This window comes from Capricornis sumatraensis, chromosome 4 (genome assembly GCF_032405125.1).
Source record: "Capricornis sumatraensis isolate serow.1 chromosome 4, serow.2, whole genome shotgun sequence".
Classification (NCBI taxonomy): domain Eukaryota; kingdom Metazoa; phylum Chordata; class Mammalia; order Artiodactyla; family Bovidae; genus Capricornis; species Capricornis sumatraensis.
The window spans coordinates 126,402,970-126,423,801 of NC_091072.1; positions in this window are offsets into that span (position 1 = coordinate 126,402,970).

Below are 20,832 nucleotides of genomic sequence, written 5' to 3' on the forward strand. Positions count from 1 at the left end.
GCAGACAAGACTGCTGGCATTGGGAATTAGTGAGGCTTCCCATGAAAGGATGTGGCATGAAACAGTCATGCTGTAGGAACACAACCATTTCAGACAAGGTTTTAGAAAGGAATACGTGGCATCTAAGCAGGCTGATAGAAAAGGAAGCAGTGGTTTTGAGGCACTGGGATGGGCTTTCCTAGGCAAGCCGTACGAAGCTCATTTCACTTCCTTTTGTAGAACAGAGATGCAATTAGTTTTTCCTGCACACCAAAATCTTTTCTCAAGGACTTAACAATACAATTGACATAAGATGAGGAAAAATGGAATCATTGTGGAAACCCATGTAATTTTTTGCTAATGCAAAAGAAAAAGGAGACAGAACACAGGTTTTCTCATACTTTTCCTCTATCTGAAACATCGGATACGTTACCTCCTCCAGGGTGAGGTAACAAGAATATATTACATTTCATTTTAAGCAAAAGTTCTGATTAAGAAGTTTTCATTTCTGAGGTCATATGCAGACTCATCCTCTCAGGGAATTTCTATGGAAATCAGGAAGGGATTTGGAAAGAAAGTGGTACAGACATATTTGGCAGTGACATACTTTTAACTGCCAAGACTTGAGCCCATATATTGTTTTGCCTGGAAACCCCAGTCATTTAAAGCCATGATTTCAGGACTTGGGTGCTGAGGGTGGCTCAGAACTCTGACTGAGGAGGCTGACTTCCAAGGATTCATCCCCTCTACCCATCCCCAGCCTCCCCTTCACTCCCTGAACCCCCCAACTTCCTACCCTTGGTTGAGTATTGAGTGGTTCTGATACTGTGCAGGCAGGGGAAGAAGGGGACAACAGAGGTTGAGATGGCTGGATGGCATCACTGACTCAACAGACATGAGTTTGAGCAAGCTCTGGGAGCTGGTGATGGACAGAGAAGCCTGACGTGCTGCAGTCCATGGAGTCGCAAAAAGTTGGACATGACTGAGCGACTGAACTAAATTGATATTGTGAAAGCACACCAAAGACTTTTGGAACTCAAAGAGTGTCTAATCTACTGTCATGACCCACTGTGAAATTTGTGGGGCCCAGTGAAAGTGAAAATATGGGGTCTTTTATTAAAAACAATTAAGAATTTCAAGACAGCAACAGGAGAACACTAAATCAAGTGTGGGTTACACGGTGACCTCAGGCCCTTGAAGCTGGTTTGTAATTAAGCCAGCACTGACTGATTTTAGATTTCCCATTTACTGGAATTTCACTTAAAAGTTAGGAAGGGAAAGGATTTTTCTGCTAGGAAAAGTAACGGTGACAACAAAGGACAGAAGAAAAACTGCCTTCAATCCTTTTACTTTATACTTTAAAGGGTATTGCTAAAAATCACACAAGGAGAAGAGTTTAACATTATAAAAATTAAAATACTATAAAAATATGAAGATTAACTTGCAGTTGCCTTAAAATCCAATTTCTCTTCTCAGAGATGCATATCAATATTTTGATCTGTATTCCTCCCAGATACTTATCTATTCTTATATATATTATATATTCAAATACTTTTTATGTAACATTATTGTGCTGATACTGTGTATTCTGTCCTATGACTTGTTTTTATTCCTCAGCCTCTCAGAACTTTCCATGTCAATCTTATACATCATCTTCATTTTTTAAAATTGATGTTGTTTAATATTTTATACCATGGGTTACCATGAAGTTTTCAAGCCATTCATCCTCCTATTCCCTAATATTTATTTTCAATTTTGAGGATTATTGTTTTTATAATAAACAACATTACAGTGAATGCCTGTGTCTATGCCTGTCTTTGTACAGACAAGGGTATTCTTCTTGGATATGTAATCTATAAGAGGACTTGCTGGATTGAGAGGATAAGATTTGACTCATTGGGAAAGACTCTGATGCTGGGAGGGACTGAGGGCAGGAGGAGAAGGGGATGACAGAGGATGAGATGGTTAGATAGCATCACCGACTCGATGGACATGAGTCTGAGTGAACTCCGGGAGTTGGTGATGAACAGGGAAGCCTGGCGTGCTGCAATTCATGGGGTTGCAAAGAGTCAGACACAACTGAGTGACTGAACCGAACTGAAAGATGCAAAAACACTTACTCCATGGCACACAGGTTTTAATGGCAAATGTGGTGAGATAATAAGCTTGGTAAAAGTATACATTGGGTTAACTTTGGAAAAATAGTGTGGAATATATAGTAAAAGCTGTACGACTATCATATCTTTTATCTCAGCAGATGTGCAACTGCGAATAATCAGAGATCTGTGCAAAGATATCTCCATAAAAATGTTCGTTGCTGTTCTAATTGCAATATTGATAAATATTCTGATATCCAGAAAATTGGCACCAATATAACCATGTGTGTATGTGTGCACACACGCTAAGTTGCTTTAGTCATGTCTGAGTCTTTCAGACCCTATGGACTATAGCCCCAAGCTCCTTGTCCATGGGATTCTCCAGGCAAGAATACTGGACCCAGGGATCTAACCTGTGTGTCTTATGTCTCCTGCACTGGCAGGTGGATTCTTTACCACTAATGCCACCCATATGGTTATATTGGGACTTCCCTGGTAGCTCAGACGGTATAGAAACTGCCTGCAATGCAGGAGACCAGGATTTGATCCCTGGGTCAGGAAGATCCCCTGAAGAAAGGAATGGCAACCCAGTCAAGTATTATTGCCTGGAGAATTCCATGCACAGACCATGGAGTCACAAAGAGTCGGACATGACTGAGCAACTGACACTGATATTGAATCTTTTCCTTTCTGAGCACCAGCTAGGAAGCCTTAATATAACCATAAAAGCGAAAAGTGTTGGTCACTCAGTCACGTCCAACTCTTCACGACTACATGGACTGTTGCCTGCCAGGCTCCTTGTCCCTGGAATTCTCCAAGCAAGGATACTAGAGTGAGTAGCCATTCCCTTCTCCAGGAGATCTTCCCAACTCAGAGACTGAACTTAGGTCTCCTGCATTGCAGGCAGATTTATTATCATGCAAATCACCAGAGAAGTCCCAATATAACCACATGTGTTGTTAAAATTCTAAAAATCTTTTGTTGTGATTGTACCTTCCACTCAATTTTTCTCTGACCCTAAAAATAAAGTCTATTTAAAAAAAATGAAAGTCTGAAGATACACAATACTGTGGTAAAATATTTTGAGTATACTACCAAGTGGGGAAAGAAGCGGTAAACAGTATTGTTGTTCAGTTACTAAGTTGTGTCTGACTCTTTGAGACCCCATGGATTGCAACATGCTAGGCCTCCCTGTCCTTCAGTATCTCCTGGAATTTGCTCAAACTCTTGTCCATTGAGTCAGTGATGCCATCCAACCATCTCGTCCTCTGTCGCCCCCTACTCCTCCTGCCCTCAATCTTTCCCAGCATCAAGGTCTTTTCCAATAAGTCAGCTCTTCACATCAAGTAGTCAAAGTACTTGAGCTTCAGCTTCACCATCAGTCCTTCCGATTCAGGGTTGATTTCCTTTAGGATTGACTGGTTTGATCTCCTTGCTGCCCAAGGGACTTTCAGGAGTCTTCTCCAACACCACAGTTCAAAAACGTCAGTTCTTTGGGGCTCAATCTTCTTTATGGTCAACTCTCGAGTCTGTACATCACTACTGGAAAAACTATAGCTTTGACTATGTGGACCTTTGTTGGCAAAGTGATCTTCTTTAAATATGCTGCCTAGGTTTGTCATAGGTTTTCTTCAAAGGAGCAAGTGTCTTTTAATTTCATGGCTGCAGTCACTGTCTGCAGTGATTTTGGAGCCCAAGAAAAACAATACAATATACCCAATACAATCCCATTAGAAACATTTTGGGTTGGCCAAAACATTCGTTCGAGTCTTTCTATAACATCTTATGGAAAAACCTAAGCGAACTCCTTGGCCAATCCAGTATTTATTCATACTGAGTCACAGAAAAAGGCTAAAAGAAAACAAAAAATGTCAACAATGATTATATCCAAATGATTTGATTATACTTGATTTTTATGATTTTGTTTGTTGCTTATCTGCATTTTTTAACACTTTTGCCATGAGCCTGACAACTTTCAGAATTAGAAAAAAATATAGCGTTTTAAAAGCAAACTGAAACTAAAGTTACTTAGCTTGGAAAAGGTAATCTTTCCTCTTGATTCATACATTTGCTGTACTTGCTGGAAAACAGCTCCCTAGGGAGTGAGCCAAAGAGTAAGCCAAGAAGGCTGACAGGAGTTCAGCGAAAACATCTGTAAGGAGGGAAGCTGGTGGGGGAGGGGCAGAGAGGGCAAGAAACCAGCAAACAGCCAGGCTCCTTTCCCTTTTCCTCCTCTCTTTGTTCTGGCAGCTCATTTTGGTGAGCATAGGCATTTCTGAAATTCTGCAATGTGGGGGAGCTGCAGGGGCAGCCTTGCTGTTCTTTCATGTCTGAGCATATGTGACTGCTTTTCAGGGAATATGTACAAGCAAATGTTCCACTCTCTAGCTGGGCTTTAATCCAAGGTATAGATCTAGAGTTGGGTACACAGCCACTGAAATAACATTCATATTCCCCAGCACAGGATGGGGCAGCCACTTTTATCTCAGTAGGCTCTGGTTAGAATAGTCTTTTCATAATGACAAACCTTTAAACAAGGGATGGCAGACCCAAATCACCCTTAAGAATCTGGACCACAGTTGAAACGCTGTCATGGCACATGTTTTCTCAGCCAGCCAGCTGTTGTAGGAGGTACTCCAAGGCCAACAATCTCCTACGGTAGGATGGATGCTCAACTCCAGAATCCCATCTGATTGGAAACTTGGGGCCAATCAACAGGTACACCTCTCTTTGGACGTTGAGGTAAAAGTTTGAAATACCCATGGACACATCATGGAGAGTGGCCTGCAGGCTCTAATGCGCTTGAGATTGCTGGCATCAGAACTCCAAGGACTTCCCTGGTGATCCAGCGGTTAAGAATCCACCTTCCAATGTGGGGGACACAGGTTCTATCCTTGTTTGGGGAATTAAGATCCCACTTGCCTCGGGGCAACTAAGTCTGCACGCCACAACACCTGTACCCACGACAGCACAACCAAATAGAAGCTCACATGTTGCAACTAAGACTTGACACAGCCAAATAAATACGTGATTTTTTTTTAAATCACCTTAAAAAAAAAAAAAGACAACTCTAGGACCATGGACTTCATAAGACATATTTTACAACTGTGGGTCTAGAAGAAAATTTCATTTCCAAGAGTAAATAGTCCCTTACATGATATGATGTCAGAAATGTGCCTTCTTTATCCTCATTTCCTTTAGTAGCCATCCTCCCACTCTGTAATCCTTTTGTTTAAGTTTTATTCTATATAATGAAGGAACTGAACTTACAACAGTATAAATATCTCTGAAACAGGTACTAATATATCATATCAACTGCATGCATGCATGCTAAGTCGCTTCAGTCATGTCTGACTCTTTGCAACCCCATGGAGTGTAGCTGGACAGGCTCCTCTGCCCATGGGATTCTTCAGGCAAGAATATTGGAGTGGGTTGCCATGCCCTCCTCCAGGGGATCTTCCCGATACAGGGATCAAACTTCCATCTCTTATGTCTCCTGCATTGGCAGGATGTTTCTTTATCACTAGAGCCACCTGAGAAACCCATCATATCAACTATGACCTCTTAAATGTAATGGAATTTATTGTATCCAGTTCCAGCCAGTTCACATACGTTCCCTGCAAAGAGTAATAGATGTTAGCTGACATTAACAGTAGGGAAGGAAGGGATTCTTCTAAGGACTTTGCCTTAGGAAAGCAGGTCCGGAGGGGTTCTAGAAGAGAAGACCAAAAATGAATGAAGCTACTTATGGGAGAGGTGGCTGGGGAACCAAGAATATGTACTGTCAGTCCTCATTACTCAAGATTCCATATTTGCAAACTGACCTACTTGCTGAAGTTTATTTGTAAATTTCAAAATCGACACTCTTGGCACACTTGCAGTCATCTGTGGACTCATAAAGAGCAATACAAATTCTGAGTCTTGAACACATGTTCCCAGCTGACAAGGTGATGCACTACCTTCCTGATTCATTTCTGATACCATAAACAATATCCTTTGGGAAACCGTAGTTTTCACATTTTGGTGTTTTTTGTTGATTTCACTGTTTTAAACAGCCCCTAAGGAGAATACTTATGGGAACTTATGGCTCAGAGGGTAAAGTGTCTGCCTGCAGTGCAGGAGACCTGGGTTTGATCCCTGGGTCGGGAAGATCCCCTGAAGAAGGAAAGGGCAACCCACTCCAGTACTCTTGCCTGGAGAATCTCAAGAACGGAGGAGCCTGGTGAGCTACAGTCCATGGGGTCGCAAAGAGTTGGACATGACTGAGAGACTTCACTTTCACTTTTACTTTCAAGCAGAATACTACAGCATTGTCTGGTGTTCCTTTGCATGAGAAGGCTGTGATGTACCCTACAGGAAAAAAAAAAAACACATTAGATAAGCTTCTGTCAGACATGAGTTACAGTGTTATTGGTAGGTGTTTCAATATTAATGAATCTTAATATGTATTAAATATGGTGTCTTTAAACAGAAACACACATAAAATGAGGTTATGTATTGTCAGTCGATGACAAACTTGTGACCAGAGGCTTGAAGAAGTCTAGCCCTGCACTTGCTCTTGGAGCAGCCACTCAGTATTTACTAATTCAGAGTGTTCACAGCAACTCCACAGAACGTAACTACAGTAAGTAACAAGAACTGCCCGGAATCTGAAATTTTGGAAGGAGAAAAAATGTCATCTAATAAATAACTGTCTGTAGTAATAAAATAAATGACACATGTTTATATCCTTCTGTTTTTCTCTTGAGAAAAGAGGAATGAGAGCCTCAGTATGGCAGTTTGTAAAGTTTATCACAGCCTGGAATTCCTTGGACTATACAATGTCTCCGGAGAAGGCAATGGCACCCCACTCCAGCACTCTTGCCTGGAAAATCCCATGGATGGAGGAGCCTGGTGGGCCGCAGTCCATGGGGTCGCTAAGAGTCGGACACAACTGAGCGACTTCACTTTCACTTTTCACTTTCATGCATTGGAGAAGGAAATGGCAACCCACTCCAGTGTTCTTGCCTGGAGAATCCCAGGGATGGGGGAGCCTCAGGGGCTGCCGTCTATGGGGTCACACAGAGTCGGACACGACTGAAGCAACTTAGCAGCAGCAGCAGCATACAATGTCTCATGTGCTTACTCGCTCAGTCATGTCCTATTCTTTGCGACCCCATGGATTGTAGCCCACCAGGCTCCTTTGTCCATGGGGATTCTCCAGGCAAGAATACTGGAGTGGGTTGCTATGCCCTCCTCTAGGGGATCTTCCCAATCCAGGGATCGAACCCAGGTCTCCTGCATTGCAGGCAGATTCCTTACCATCTGAGCCTCTTAAGGATCCTAAAATTTTTCTTTAACTTCCTGCAAGGATTCACCGGGCACAGAAATTCTCCCTTGAGAGGATAACTTCGTTCTCTGACACATCCTTGTGGTATTCACTGTGCCAAGCCCGCAGTAAAAAAAGGTTGAGAAGCCTCTACCTAAAAAGATTCAGAGCATTTTACTTTAATATTTGCCTATAATTTTCATTATTGTTTAATAAGACAAGCTAGTTTGTCTGGAATGCCATTTCTAAATACCTATAGCAATGATCCCTCATTAATGAACATTATTTCTAACATTTCTGTAATTAAGGAATTCTCTGCTGCAGCTTTATATACAGATTTAAAGTGCCATCCTCTCTATGAGGACTCCAGATGCTATTAATAATTTACCAGGATTCTTGGGAATCCTGAAGTGTGAGCTCCCACAAGACCCCTGAGTGGGGGAGGGGTGGATCAATGCAAAAGGACACACATAACCATCACACAATTTATATCAAAGTGACAGTCCTAGACTTAGTGGTGTCAGATTCAAACAAACTTATCTTAAAGGGAAAAAGAAGTCTCAGCTAACAGATAACATCCACTTATGATGAGTCCACAAGCGGTTCAGTGAAAACTAGGCAACAGAAGAAACAGAGGTTGGGTCAAGCAGCACTTGTCAGACATGCAGCCCCATCTGCAGGGATCGGGGGCTGGGGGCGGGCAATGCAGGGGGTTGACTGATGCTGAGGAATGAGAAGTGGACTCAAGGAATGCACTCCAGGAAGGGATAAGAAGGCCTGAATCGGCAGTGGAGAGAGGATCAGCAGCCTTGAGGGAAATATGCTTAGGTGACCAGGTGTGACTCTCAGGACAGAACTGGCTGAAGCTATGGGGGGAAATGACCTCCACGGTTTCTTTCCAGAAAGGATGGGGCTGAGTCCCTGAAGCACTGTGTCCCTGCATGTGGTCCATGGAATTCCTTCTTGCTGGAGCCGATGAGATTACCTGACAAGGCTGGAGTAGGAGCCAGGAGCTAAAACTGGCAGATACACAGAAAGACAGCCTGAGAGACAGAAAGGCAGAAAGTGGAGCTGGCGGCTCTGGTCTGGAAACTCCTATAGAAATGGCTAGAGATTGAGACCCAGATAGCCAGGCATTCTTCAAACCAACTGGGTCATTCCCTTCTTTTGCTTTGAGGATAAGACTGCCTTTTTGAGACACTGTGGTTCTACTGTAGAACAGATAGAAATATGTAGCCAGAGAAATGGAATTACAACATGCAAAGAGGGGAGTGAGACATATATGTGTTACCAGTGGATTATTCAGTGAGTTTATATCAGGGGTTTAACTTTCCTCCCTTTTCAGAGGACCAGATGAGAACTAATTCTGTATAAATCCTCTAGTGTTATATTTAACTCAATCAAAGGCACAATAGATGTTTAAATCAAGTCTGCAGAAAAAGTGTCCAGGAAGGCAAAGCAAGGAGAGAAGCCTCATTATTCTCTTTTGTCAGGCTTTTAATCCAAACCCAGAATGTAGTTTCCAGTTGTCTTCGTGGTTTTCAGAGAAACAGAAGCTACAGGGTATATACCTGTATATTATGTATGTACTAAGTTGTACCACTGGCTTTCTTGGAGCCCCAGCTTGCAAATGGCAGCTTTGGGGGCTTATCATCCATAATTGCAGGGTCAATTCCTCAAAGTTAATCTTGGGCTGCAAGTTAGAGCCCCAGGAAACCAGTGGTGTAATTCAGTCTGAGTCCAAAGGCCTGAGAACTAAGGGAGCTGATGGTTTAAATATAAGTCCAAGGGTAAGAGATAATATATCCAATCAGTCAGGAAAAGAGATTCCTGCTTCTTCTTGTCTTTTGCTCTGTTCACGTCCTCAATGGACTGGATGATGCTCAGTTACACTGAGGAGGGCCACCTAATTTATTGGGCTCCCCTGGTACTTCAGTGGTAAAGAATCTACCTTCCAATGCAGGAGACATGGGTTCGATCCCTGGGTCAGAAAGATCACCTGGAGAAGAAAACGGCAACCCGCTCCATTATTCTTGCTTGGGAAATCCCATGGACAGAGGAGCCTAGTGGACTTTGGTCCCTGGGGTCTGTAAGAGTTGGACACGACTTAGTGACTAAACAACAACAACTTACTTCATTAAATCCACTAACTCAGATACTAATCTCAGCTGGAAATGCCTTTCCAGACACACCAAGAAATATTTAATCTGGGCACCCCATGGCCAGTCCAGATGACACACAAAATTGTCCACTACACCTGTATTATTTGCAATTAATTTCAATAACTCATTTTTTGTAGAAGAGTTATTTGTAATTGAAAAGTTTGTCAGCTTGTTCTGTTTATTATTTTCTCAGAAGTATATACCAGATGATGGACTGTTTTATCCCTTACACACAGATAACTAAAATATAAAATGTTTGTGTATCCAAATGTTGTTTATACAAAAGACCAAAGCAAACTATTTGGTTTATATAGAGTTGTTCAAACAAACATCTTTAAGACATTTGTGGTGGGACTTCCCTGGCAGTCCAGTGGTTAAGACTTTGCCTTCCAATGCAGAAAGAAGTGAAGTCACTCAATCATGTCCTATTCTTTGCAACCCCACGGACTGTATAGCCTACCAGGCTGCTCTGTCCATAGGATTTTCCAGGCAAGGGTACTGGAGTGGGTTGCCATTTCCTTCTCCAGGGGATCTTCTCAACCTAGGAATCGAAACTGGGTCTCCCACATTGCAGGCAGACACTTTACCATCTGAGCCACCAGGGATGGTTTCCATTGCAGAGGGTGTGGGTTCTATCCCTGTTCAGGGAGCTAAGATCCCACATGCTTCGCAGCCAAAAAACCAAAGCATAAAACAGAAGAAATATTGTAACAAATTCAATGAAGACTTTAAAAAAAGATCCACATCAACAAAATCTTAAAAAAAAAAAAAAGACATTTGCGGTATTTCTAGTAACTCAAGCGTTATACTCTGCTCTTGATGAAGGGGGGTGGAGGTGATATGATCTGTAACAAAATGGTCTTCAGGTTGTCCAGGCTCGGAATAGACTTCAGGAGAAAGTGGCTTTAGGTCAAGTAATACAGTTTTCTGACCCATGCAAAACCTGTAGAGTGGCCAGGATTGGGATAGCCTTACAGCCAACATATAGTCAAGTCTGCAGTAGGCTTCTCCCTCTTCTTTCAAATCCCCTTAGTCCTTTTAACCCTTTGAATCTGATGTTGATAACTTTACTCTTCTCTCCTTATCAGCACAACTGTTAGATGAATCTACGGAGGAGGAGATTGAAAGGATTTGCATCCAGTGGTTGGAGGGCGGAGGATGGTAGCATGACCTCAGAGTGAATTATCAAAAAGACCTTTCTCAGTGTAAGTTTTCACTTCCAGATTATTCTTCTTAAAGATCAGTTCTTTGCTACTCCACTTTGAATTATTAAAACATTATGAACAGTCCCCTTATTTGCTTTTACTTAGGACTTGGGGAATAAAAATTGGGAGAGAGAGGATTAAAACAATTTAATCACAGGGGTCCCAGAGCCTGGCTGAGAACCCTTGCCTAGGTCCTTAAAACCAACTTGTCCTGTGGCCCACATTTGAGTTTTGTCATTCTGACACAAAGCAGAGAAAAACATTGATTTCAAGTCAATTTTTGTTTTTACTGATTTGTGTTTGCTTTTATACAGTGGGGAGAAAAACAGAAAGAAAAATGGTATTAAGTTCAGTATGGCCATTCTTTCCAAACCAAGGAGTAGTATTCTATTAAACTGAGTCTGCCAACTTGGGAGAACAAAGGGAGAAGACTTAACCTATTCATTGTGCAACAGACCCAGGGGGCCTTGTGCTCTTGATTTATATCTATGTGTTGGAGAAGACTCTTGAGAGTCCTTTGGACTGCAAGGAGGTCCAATCAGTCCATCCTAAAGGAGATCAGTTCTGGGTGTTCATTGATGGGTGTTCATAGCATCTGGACTGATGCTAAAGCTGAAACTCCAATACTTTGGCCACCTCATGTGAAGAGTTGACTCATTGGAAATGACCCTGATGCTGGGAGGGATTGGGGGCAGGAAGAGAAGGGGACGACAGAGGATGAGATGGCTGGATGGCATCACCGATTCGATGGACATGAGTTTGAGTGAACTCCGGGAGTTGGTGATGGACAGGGAGGCCTGGTGTGCTGGAACTCATGGGGCTGCAAAGATTCGGACCATGACTGAGCAACTGAACTGAACTGAAGCATTAATTCTGACAATTTATAGGGTAGTTGATGTCATTCTCATTTTACCAGTGAGTAACATGTTCTGAAAGATAAATGACTTGCTCAAGGTCCTACTCTAGTGTGTGGCAAAGCAGGAATTAAAGCCTAAATCTCTTTAAACTGGAAAGCTAATGCTTTCCCCACTTGTTTCCAAAAGTATTTATGTCATGAGCATCTGCCAAGTACCAGATTTTGTGCCAGGTACCATGGAGAATATAAGAATAAATAAACATACAATCCTACCCCTACAGAGCTCACAGCCGTTGGGAGCTGGTGCACATAGATGCACTGTGTTATGTGAAGATTACCATGTGGCCACAGAGGAGAAGCACCTGGCTCAGAAGGGCTCAGAAGCATTGATCCAGGGAAAATATATCTACAGGAGCTTTAAAAAGTGCTTCTTGAATTTTAATGTAAATACAAATCATTCTAGGATCTTGTTAAAGTATAGATTCTGATTCAACAGGACTGAGGTGAAGCCTGAGATTCTGCATTTTTAAGAAGCACCCAGGAGAGTCTGAGGCAGCTAGTCCACAGATCCCACTTCTTAGTGGTAAGGTTCTCAAAGGCAGGTAAGTGTTCGCCAGGTGAGAACTTTCCCAGTAAAGATGCAGAGTGTGCAAAGACTCAGGGAGAAAAAGAACAAGATCAGCTGCAGGGAACTGCTGTTGATCCAGTAAGCCTGGATCATGAAAATTAAGTGTGAAGTAGCCTGCCATGAGGCTGGAGGTGACAGCAAAGGAGTCAGCTGGAAGCACATTGTGTGGCCCGGGAAGATCATAAAGTGCCGAGGTCCAGCCTCAGCAGAGTCCAGGGATATCCTCAGGATGGACAACATCGGCGAATGAAGAAAGATAGAGATAGAGATAAGGAAAGAATGACATGGGGTGACCAAGCTTCAGTGAGTGAGGCCCATTTTACTTTATTTTCCTTGGGGCTTTTATACCCTGAGTTGTACATACAGCAAGGTGAAAAAATGCAGAGTCAACTCAACATTCCATGACTAATAACTTTTATCGATATCAGGTTCCTTCTTGTAAGAGTCTTATTTTTTGTACATCATCTTCTGTCCTGGAGGCCTGTTGATATTCCATGACCTCTTTTTGATAAATGTTGGTCAGCCAGAAAAATAATCTTCCCTTAAAGTGTTTCTTCTTAAATTCTTAGCCTGCATCACCCTTAAAGTACAGAGTTACATTTTTATAGCAAAGATTCAGCAGGCTACAGCAAAGAAAGAACTTATTAACTCAAAGTCTAATGTTGCTAATGTTAAAGCTGCTGCTTATTATTTCTATATCTTAACTATATGCACTCCCAGGAACACAATGGATAAGGGATGTGAGAACTTGGCAGCAAGCATAGGCTCAACAATGTTGCAAGAGTCTGGATAAACCTGCCAAGTAAGCTAGAATGCTAACAGAGAGTTTGAAACACTCCTTTCATGCCCAGGAGATTTATCAACTAGAGCCCTAAGTCAACTCTTTTGGTCAGGGACAGGCCTCTGCTAATGTCAGAAGAGCTGGTGAAAGACATAAAATAATAAGACAGAGAGATTCTGGTTTGGGGGTAGATGCTCGAGCACGTCCAGGGGGTCCATCGAGTCCTGAGGCCTTGCTTATCAGGACTCTTCTGCATGACCTTGTCATGGGTCGGATGTCCCAGGGAGTCCCTCAAGTCCTGCATGATCTTGTCATGGGTGGGATCTCCCATGCTGGCTCATGGCAATAAAGAGCCATGTCTGATTCTGAGGACAGTGAGATGCCATTAAGTGTTTTTCACTGATGAGTTCCTTTCTTGGATTTGGGCTTTCCAAAAAGCATACTGCCTGTGGTGTGGAAGATGATATAGAGCAGTGTTCTCAGAAAACCAAAATAAAAACACCGTTAGCAATCCAATTGCATATTAGAATCACCTGGGGAGCTTTGAATACTACCATTGCTCAGTCCTCACACTGGGCAATTAAAGAGCATCTCTAGGCCAAACTTCTCAAAGTGTGGTCCTTGGACTAGCAGCAGCAGCACCGAGGACCCTGTCAGAACTGCAAATTCCCAGGCTCCATCCTAGACTTACAGAATCAGAAACTCTGATGGTGGGCCCAGCAGTCTGAGTTTTAACAAGCCCACTGCCCCAGGTGATTCTGAGGCAGCTAATGTTTGAGAACCATCAGATTTAGGAAAGCAGAAAAGAAAGCAGGAAAGGAAGGGTGACAGAAGACATCTCCTTTTCCAATTAGGAGGCAGAGAGATGATGGTGCTGTTGATCCCCACTTCAATTTTATTAACTTTGTTGAGCAATGGAGAGCATCATCTTGACAGAGTCCCAGTAGGGTCTTAAGGCAGGGAGGTTAGGATGGTGGTTAGTCATGGGGTAGATACTGGGTGGATATTTGTAAGTGACATTTGGGCAGATTTGTCCAAGTTACAAACTAGGTAAGCTTCTGTGTTGTGAACTGAATTGTGTCCCCCCTCCCAAATCTACAAGCTGAATCCTCAGCTCCCAATGTGATGGTATTTGGAGATGGGGCTTTGGGAAGTAATTCGGTTCAGATGAGGTTATGAGGGTGCGGCCCTCATAATAGTATTAGCACACTTGTAAGAAAAGCAAATTAAGAAGCAGATATTACTTTGTCCATCTAGTCAAGGCTATGGTTTTTCCAGTAGTCATGTATGGATGTGAGAGTTGGACTACAAAGAAAGCTGAGCACCAAAGAATTGATGCTTTTGAACTGTGGTGTTGGAGAAGACTCTTGAGAGTCCCTTGGACTGCAAGGAGAGCCAACTAGTCCATCCTAAAGGAAATCAGTTCTGAATGTTCTTTGGAAGGATTGATGCTGAAGCTGAAACTCCAATACTTTGGCCACCTGATGTGAATAACTGACTCCTTGTAAAAGACCCTGATGCTGGGAAAGATTGAAGGTGAGAGGAGCAGGAGATGACAGAGGATGAGATAGCTAGATGGCATCATGGACTCGAAGGACATGAGTTTGTGTAGGCTCCAGGAGTTGGTGATGGACAGGGAGGCCTGGAGTGCTGCAGTCCATGGGGTCCGAAAGAGGCAGACATGACTGAGCAACTGAACTGAACTGAAGAAAAGATGCCAGGGAGCTCACATGCTCTCTCTCTTTTCCCACTACATATGTAGACATAGTGAGAAGGCAGTTGTCTATAAGCCAGAAGGGAGCGCCCACCAGAAACTAACCATGTTGGCACCTCTGCCTTGGATTTCCCAGTGTTCAGAATGGTAAATTAAACAAATTTCTGTTTTTCAAGCCACCTAGTCTATAGAATTTTGCTATGGCAGCTGGTGCTAAGACACTTTGGAACAGTAAGTAGTCTTGTTGGAATACTGTAGTTCTTGTAGAGTTACTGTTAAAACACTTTGTGCTCTTATCTCTGAACATGTGGGTCTGAACAAGTTTTTGCTGTAACTGAGCCTTGATAGCTTGCATTGCAAGTTATCAGTTTTGCAATTGTGGCTTCTGTTTCAATTTTTAGTATTCTAAAATAAAGTAGTGGTATGAGTCATTGAAATTGAACTAAGATTAATATAGGATACTCAATTATATTTGAAATTCAGATAAACAGCAAATAATTTTTTACTATAAGTATGTTTGAAACAGCATATGGGTTATGTTAAAATATTATTCATTCAGTTCAGTTCAGTTGCTTAGTCAGGTCCGACTCTTTGTGACCCCATGAATTGCAACACGCCAGGCCTCCCTGTCCATCACCAGCTCCCGGAGTTCACTCAGACTCATGTCCATCGAGTCGGTGATGCCATCCAGCCATCTCCATCCCCTGTCTTCCCCTTCTCCCCCTGTCCCCAATCCTTCCCAGCATCAGAGTCTTTTCCAATGAGTCAACTCTTCACATGAGGTGGCCAAAGTATTGGAGTTTCAGCTTTAGCATCATTCCTTCCAAAGAAATCCCAGGGCTGATCTCCTTCAGAATGGACTGGGTGGATCTCCTTGCAGTCCAAGGGACTCTCAAGAGTCTTCTCCAACATCACAGTTCAAAAGCATCAATTCTTTGGCACTCAGCTTTCTTCACAGTCCAACTCTCACATCCATACATGACCACTGGAAAAACCATAGCCTTGACTAGATGGACCTTTGTTGGCAAAGTAATGTCTCTGCTTTTCAATATGCTATCTAGGTTGGTCATAACTTTTCTTCCAAGGAGTAAGCGTCTTTTAATTTCATGGCTGCAGTCACCATCTGCAGTGATTGCTTGTATAAAATTAAAATTTAATTAATGTCCTGTATTTTTGCTTGCTAAACTGGGAACTCTAACCTATACAGAATTAATATAGATAGATGAATATGTATGAGATAGATGATGTGGTTGATCAGATGTATCAAGTGAGGGGCACAATGAGTCAATGATGCCTTACAGCTGTCTGGTTTGGAAATTGGGTCAGTCTTGTGACTATAGGAAAATAAGCAGCAGTGGAGGAAAAGCTGATTGAAGAGGAATAGCAAAGGGATGAATTACATTTTGCACATGTTGAAATTAATAAGGTCTTTCTGGAATGTATCAGTTCAGTTCAGCTGCTCAGTCAATTCCGAATCTTTGCAACCCCATGGACTTCAGCATGCCAGGCTTCCCTTTCCATCACCAAATCCCAGAGCTTGCTTAAACTCATGTCCATCAAGTCCATGATTCCATCCAACCACCTCATTCTCTGTTGTCCCCTTCTCCTCCCACCTTCAATCTTTCCCAGTATCAGGGTCTTTTCTAATCAGTCAGTTCTTTGCATCAGATGGCCAAAGTATTGGAGTTTCAGCTTCAGCATCAGTCCTTCCAATGAAAATTCACGACTGATTTCCTTTAGGATGGACTGGTTGGATCTCCTTGAAGTCCAAGGGACTCTCAAAGAGTTTTCTCCAACACCACAGTTCAAACGCATCAATTCTTCAGCAGTCAGCTTTCTTTATAGCTCAACTCTCACATCCATACATGACTACTGAAAAAAACCATAGCCTTGACTAGATGGACTTTTGTTGGCAAAGTAATGTCTCTGGTTTTTAATATGCTGTCTAGGTTGGTCATAGCTTTTCTTCCAAGGAGTAAGCGTCTTTTAATTTCATGCCTACAGTCACCATCTGCAGTGATTTTGGAGCCCCCCAAAATAGAGTCTCTCACTGTTTACGTTTTTCCCCCATCTATTTGCCATGAAGTGATTGGACGAGATGCCATGATCTTAGTTTTCTTAATGTTGAGTTTTAAGCCAACTTTTTCACTCTCCTCATTCATTTTTATTAAGAGGCTCTTTAGTTCTTCTTTGTTTTCTGCCATAAGGCTGGTGTCATCTGCATATCTGAGGTTATTGATATTTCTCCCGGCAATCTTTATTCCAGCTTGTGTTTCCTCCAGCCCAGCATTTCACGTGATGGATTCTGCATAGAAATTAAATAACAGGGTGACAATATACAGCCTTGATGTACTTCTTTCCCGTGTTGGAACCAGTTTGTTGTTCCATGTCCAGTTCTAACTGTTGCTTCTTGACCTGCACACAGATTTCTCAGGAGGCAGGTAAAGTGGTCTGGTATTCCCATCTCTTGAAGAATTTTCCACAGTTTGTTGTGATCCACAACATCAAAGGCTTTGGCCTAGTCAGTAAAGCAGAAATAGATGTTTTTCTGTAACTCTCTCACTTTTGACCCAATGGATGTTGGAATTTGGTCTCTGGTTCCTCTTCCTTTATTAATCCAGCTTGAACATCTGGAAGGTCATGGTTCACTTACTGTTGAAGCCTGGCTTGTAGAATTTGAGCATTACTTTGCTGGCATGTGAGATGAGTACAATTGTGTGGTAGTTTGAACATTCTTTGACGTGGCCTTTCTTTGGGATTGGAATGAAAACTGACCCTTTCCAGTTCTGTGGCCACTGCTGCATTTTCCAAATTTGCTGGCATATTGAGTGCAGCACTTTCACAGTATCATCTTTTAGGATTTGAACTAGCTCAAGTGGAATTCCATCATCTCCACTAGCTTTGTTCATAGTGATGCTTCCTAAGGTCCACCTACTTTGCATTCTAGGATGTCTGGCTCTAGGTAACTGATCATACCATTGTGATTATCTGCGTCATGAAGATCTTTTTTGCATAGTTCTTCTGTGTATTCTTGCCACCTCTTCTAAGTATCTCCTGCTTCTGTTAGGTCCATACCATATCTGTCCATGAAATGTTCCCTTGGTATCTCTAATTTTCTTGAAGAGATCTCTAGTCTTTCCCATTCTATTGTTTTCCTCTACTTCTTTGCATCAAGGCTGTATATTGTTACCCTGTTATTTAATTTCTATGCATAATCCATCATGTGAAATGCCGGGCTGGAGGAAACACAAGCTGGAATAAAGATTGCCGGGAGAAATATCAATAACCTCAGATATGCAGATGACACCAGCCTTATGGCAGAAAATGAAGAAGAACTAAAGAGCCTCTTAATAAAAATGAACGAGGAGAGTGAAAAAGTTGGCTTAAAACTCAACATTAAGAAAACTAAGATCATGGCATCTTGTCCAATCACTTCATGGCAAATAGATGGGGCAACAATGTAAACAGTGAGAGACTCTATTTTGGGGGGCTCCAAAATCACTGCAGATGGTGACTACCTTCCTTAGCTGCATAGCTTTTCTTCCAAGGAACAAGCATCTTTTAATTTCATGGCTGTAGCTTGAAGGAATTGCAACATTTGAATGGTCAGAGAGCTGAGAGGGAAACCAGGACTAAGGTGTTACAGAAGCTGAGGAAGGCAGATTCCAAAAGGGGAGGGAAGGGTCTTTGGTGACAAATATTACAAAAGAAAGGAACGCTAGAGTCAGCAAGGAGGTCGCTGGTCACCTTGATGAAAAATTCAGTGAGGTGTGTGAGTCAAGAAGTACTTTGGAGGTGAGCAAGTGAAGGCAGGTAGCATGGACTTAGGCAAGCCATGGAGAGTTGGGCAGAGGATGACATGGGCCTAAGGTGACTGTGTTGTTACCAAGAGTCAGTAGAGTAGGTTTAAATGCCCAAGGGAAGAGGTAGAATAGAGGAGGATGTTAAAAACAAAAGAGGAGAGAGACTGAGGTTCCTAAGTGTTGGGAGACAAGATGTGGAGTCCAGGAGAAGGGCTCTTTGGACCAAGAGGAGAAGCCCGTCTCTTTTTAGATAGGGAGGGACTGCCGTGCATGTGGGTGAATAGGTGGGCTCCATGGAAGGATGTAGAGTGTGTCAGGAGCCCTGTGCACAGACTGTCTGCCAAAGGATGTCTTCCCTCTGCAACCTGTTCATGTCAGTTGTACTCACTGAACTGGATGATGTGAAGTGATAGAAGGAGATTAAAATGGTTCTTTTTATGAAAGCTAGGCTTTGGGAAAAAATATTAAAATGTGTTTCTCCTTTCTATTTTTTTTTCTATTAAAGTAGGTGTGGGTAAGGCAACTTTAAATATTTGGACCAAAAAAAAAAAAATCTAGTCAGAATTTTCCACTCAGATTGCCTCACCTAAACAAATTCAAATTGGACAACACAAATGGTAAATCATAGGCATGGTTTCCGCAGAACTCCAGGTAATGGACACCATCAAAAATTCCTTGATCCTGACTCAGGATATTAATGAATAGAAGCACACTTTTTAGGTTAAAGCAAAATGTTTGTTATACATGTAGCATTCTAAACATGATTTTCTATTTGTTTTTTTCTTAGTGTTTACAATAATTCTTTCTAGTTTTCTTGACATGATTGATGAAAACTGTATATATTTAAGGTATACAATGTAATATTTTGATTTGGGTGTACATTGTGAAATAGATGGAGTAAAACTTTATTTGGCCTGTCTGGTCACAAACTTATACAGCTTCAGCCTGAGGCTCATCCAGTAGCTTATTCTCTCTCTGGCTTCTTTCTCTAGCCCCACCTCATTTTTTCCCTATCCCTCTCTTCTCCTGTTAGATCCATCCTGAATGTGCCCCTCAGGCTCGGGGCTGGGAAAGGACTGTTCCTGGCTCATTATGTTGGGTGAGTGTGGTTCCATTCAGTGGGTCACTCCTTACAGTAATACAACATTCTCTACCACCCCTCAACATGTTCCATTCTTCAATCTGCAGTATTAATAAGACCAAACCCAAACAACCTTTTTGTGGTTGTTCATGTTGAACACCTTTCCAATATGTGTATGAACTTCCCACTCAAGGTGAGGCTAGATGAGGTAGATGGAGGTGGGTGAAGAGAAATAAGAACCCTAGGCTGCCTCACTGAACTCACAAGTGAGAGACCATGAATTTATGCAGACCAAAGATTTTCTTAAGTGATATTTGGTAGCCCTAGTGTAGACATGGGGTCAACAGAGAGCTGAATTGATCCAGGGCTGGGGACCGCTGGTTGAGGGCATTGACCACCAATTTAGAGTAGGTGAAATGATAACATTGAGGACTAGTCCAGATTTGGAAGGAAGTAAAGACTTGGTGTGTTTTGAGGATGAGGGGAGGATGTGGGAGGGGTAAAGATAAATAAAGAACAACAAGAGGAATCAAAGGAGTGTTGGTTTTAATGAAGATAAACAACAGGAAGGGTAATTTTTTTTTCCTACCCACTTTTAAAAGGGGAAATGATCTCTCTAGAGCAGTGGTCCTCAACTTGGGAGAAAGAGGAGGGATCTTGTGCTCCTTCCTCCAAAGGACAATTGGCAACATCTAGAGACATCTTTTGGTTATCACCGTAGGGGTTGCTGGGCTTCCCAGGTGGCACTAGTGGCAAAGAACCTGCCTGCCAATGCAGGAGACGTAAGAGACTTGGGTTCGATCTCTGGCTGGGGAAGATACCTTGGAAGAGGAAATGGCAACCCATTTCAGTATTCTTAACTGGAGAACCCCAAGGACAGAGGAGAGTCTGGTGGGCTATAGTCCATGGGGTCACAAAGAGTTGGACATGATTGAAGTGACTTAGAACTCACACATAAGGGTTGCTATTGGTATCTAGTGGGTATAGGCCAGAGATGCTACCGAGCACCCTACACCCTTCCACAGCAGAAAATAGCACCCCCTAAAATGTCAGTAGTGATAAGATACAGAAACTCTACCCTAGAGAGAATGTCAAACTATGAAGTGTCTCCCTAGATGGAAACACTACCCAGGATTTTTTTTAAACGCCCGGTTAGAGAACTCAGGTTTTCAGCCCCATTAGCACTACTTTGAGGATGAATGTGAAGGTCTATGAAAAG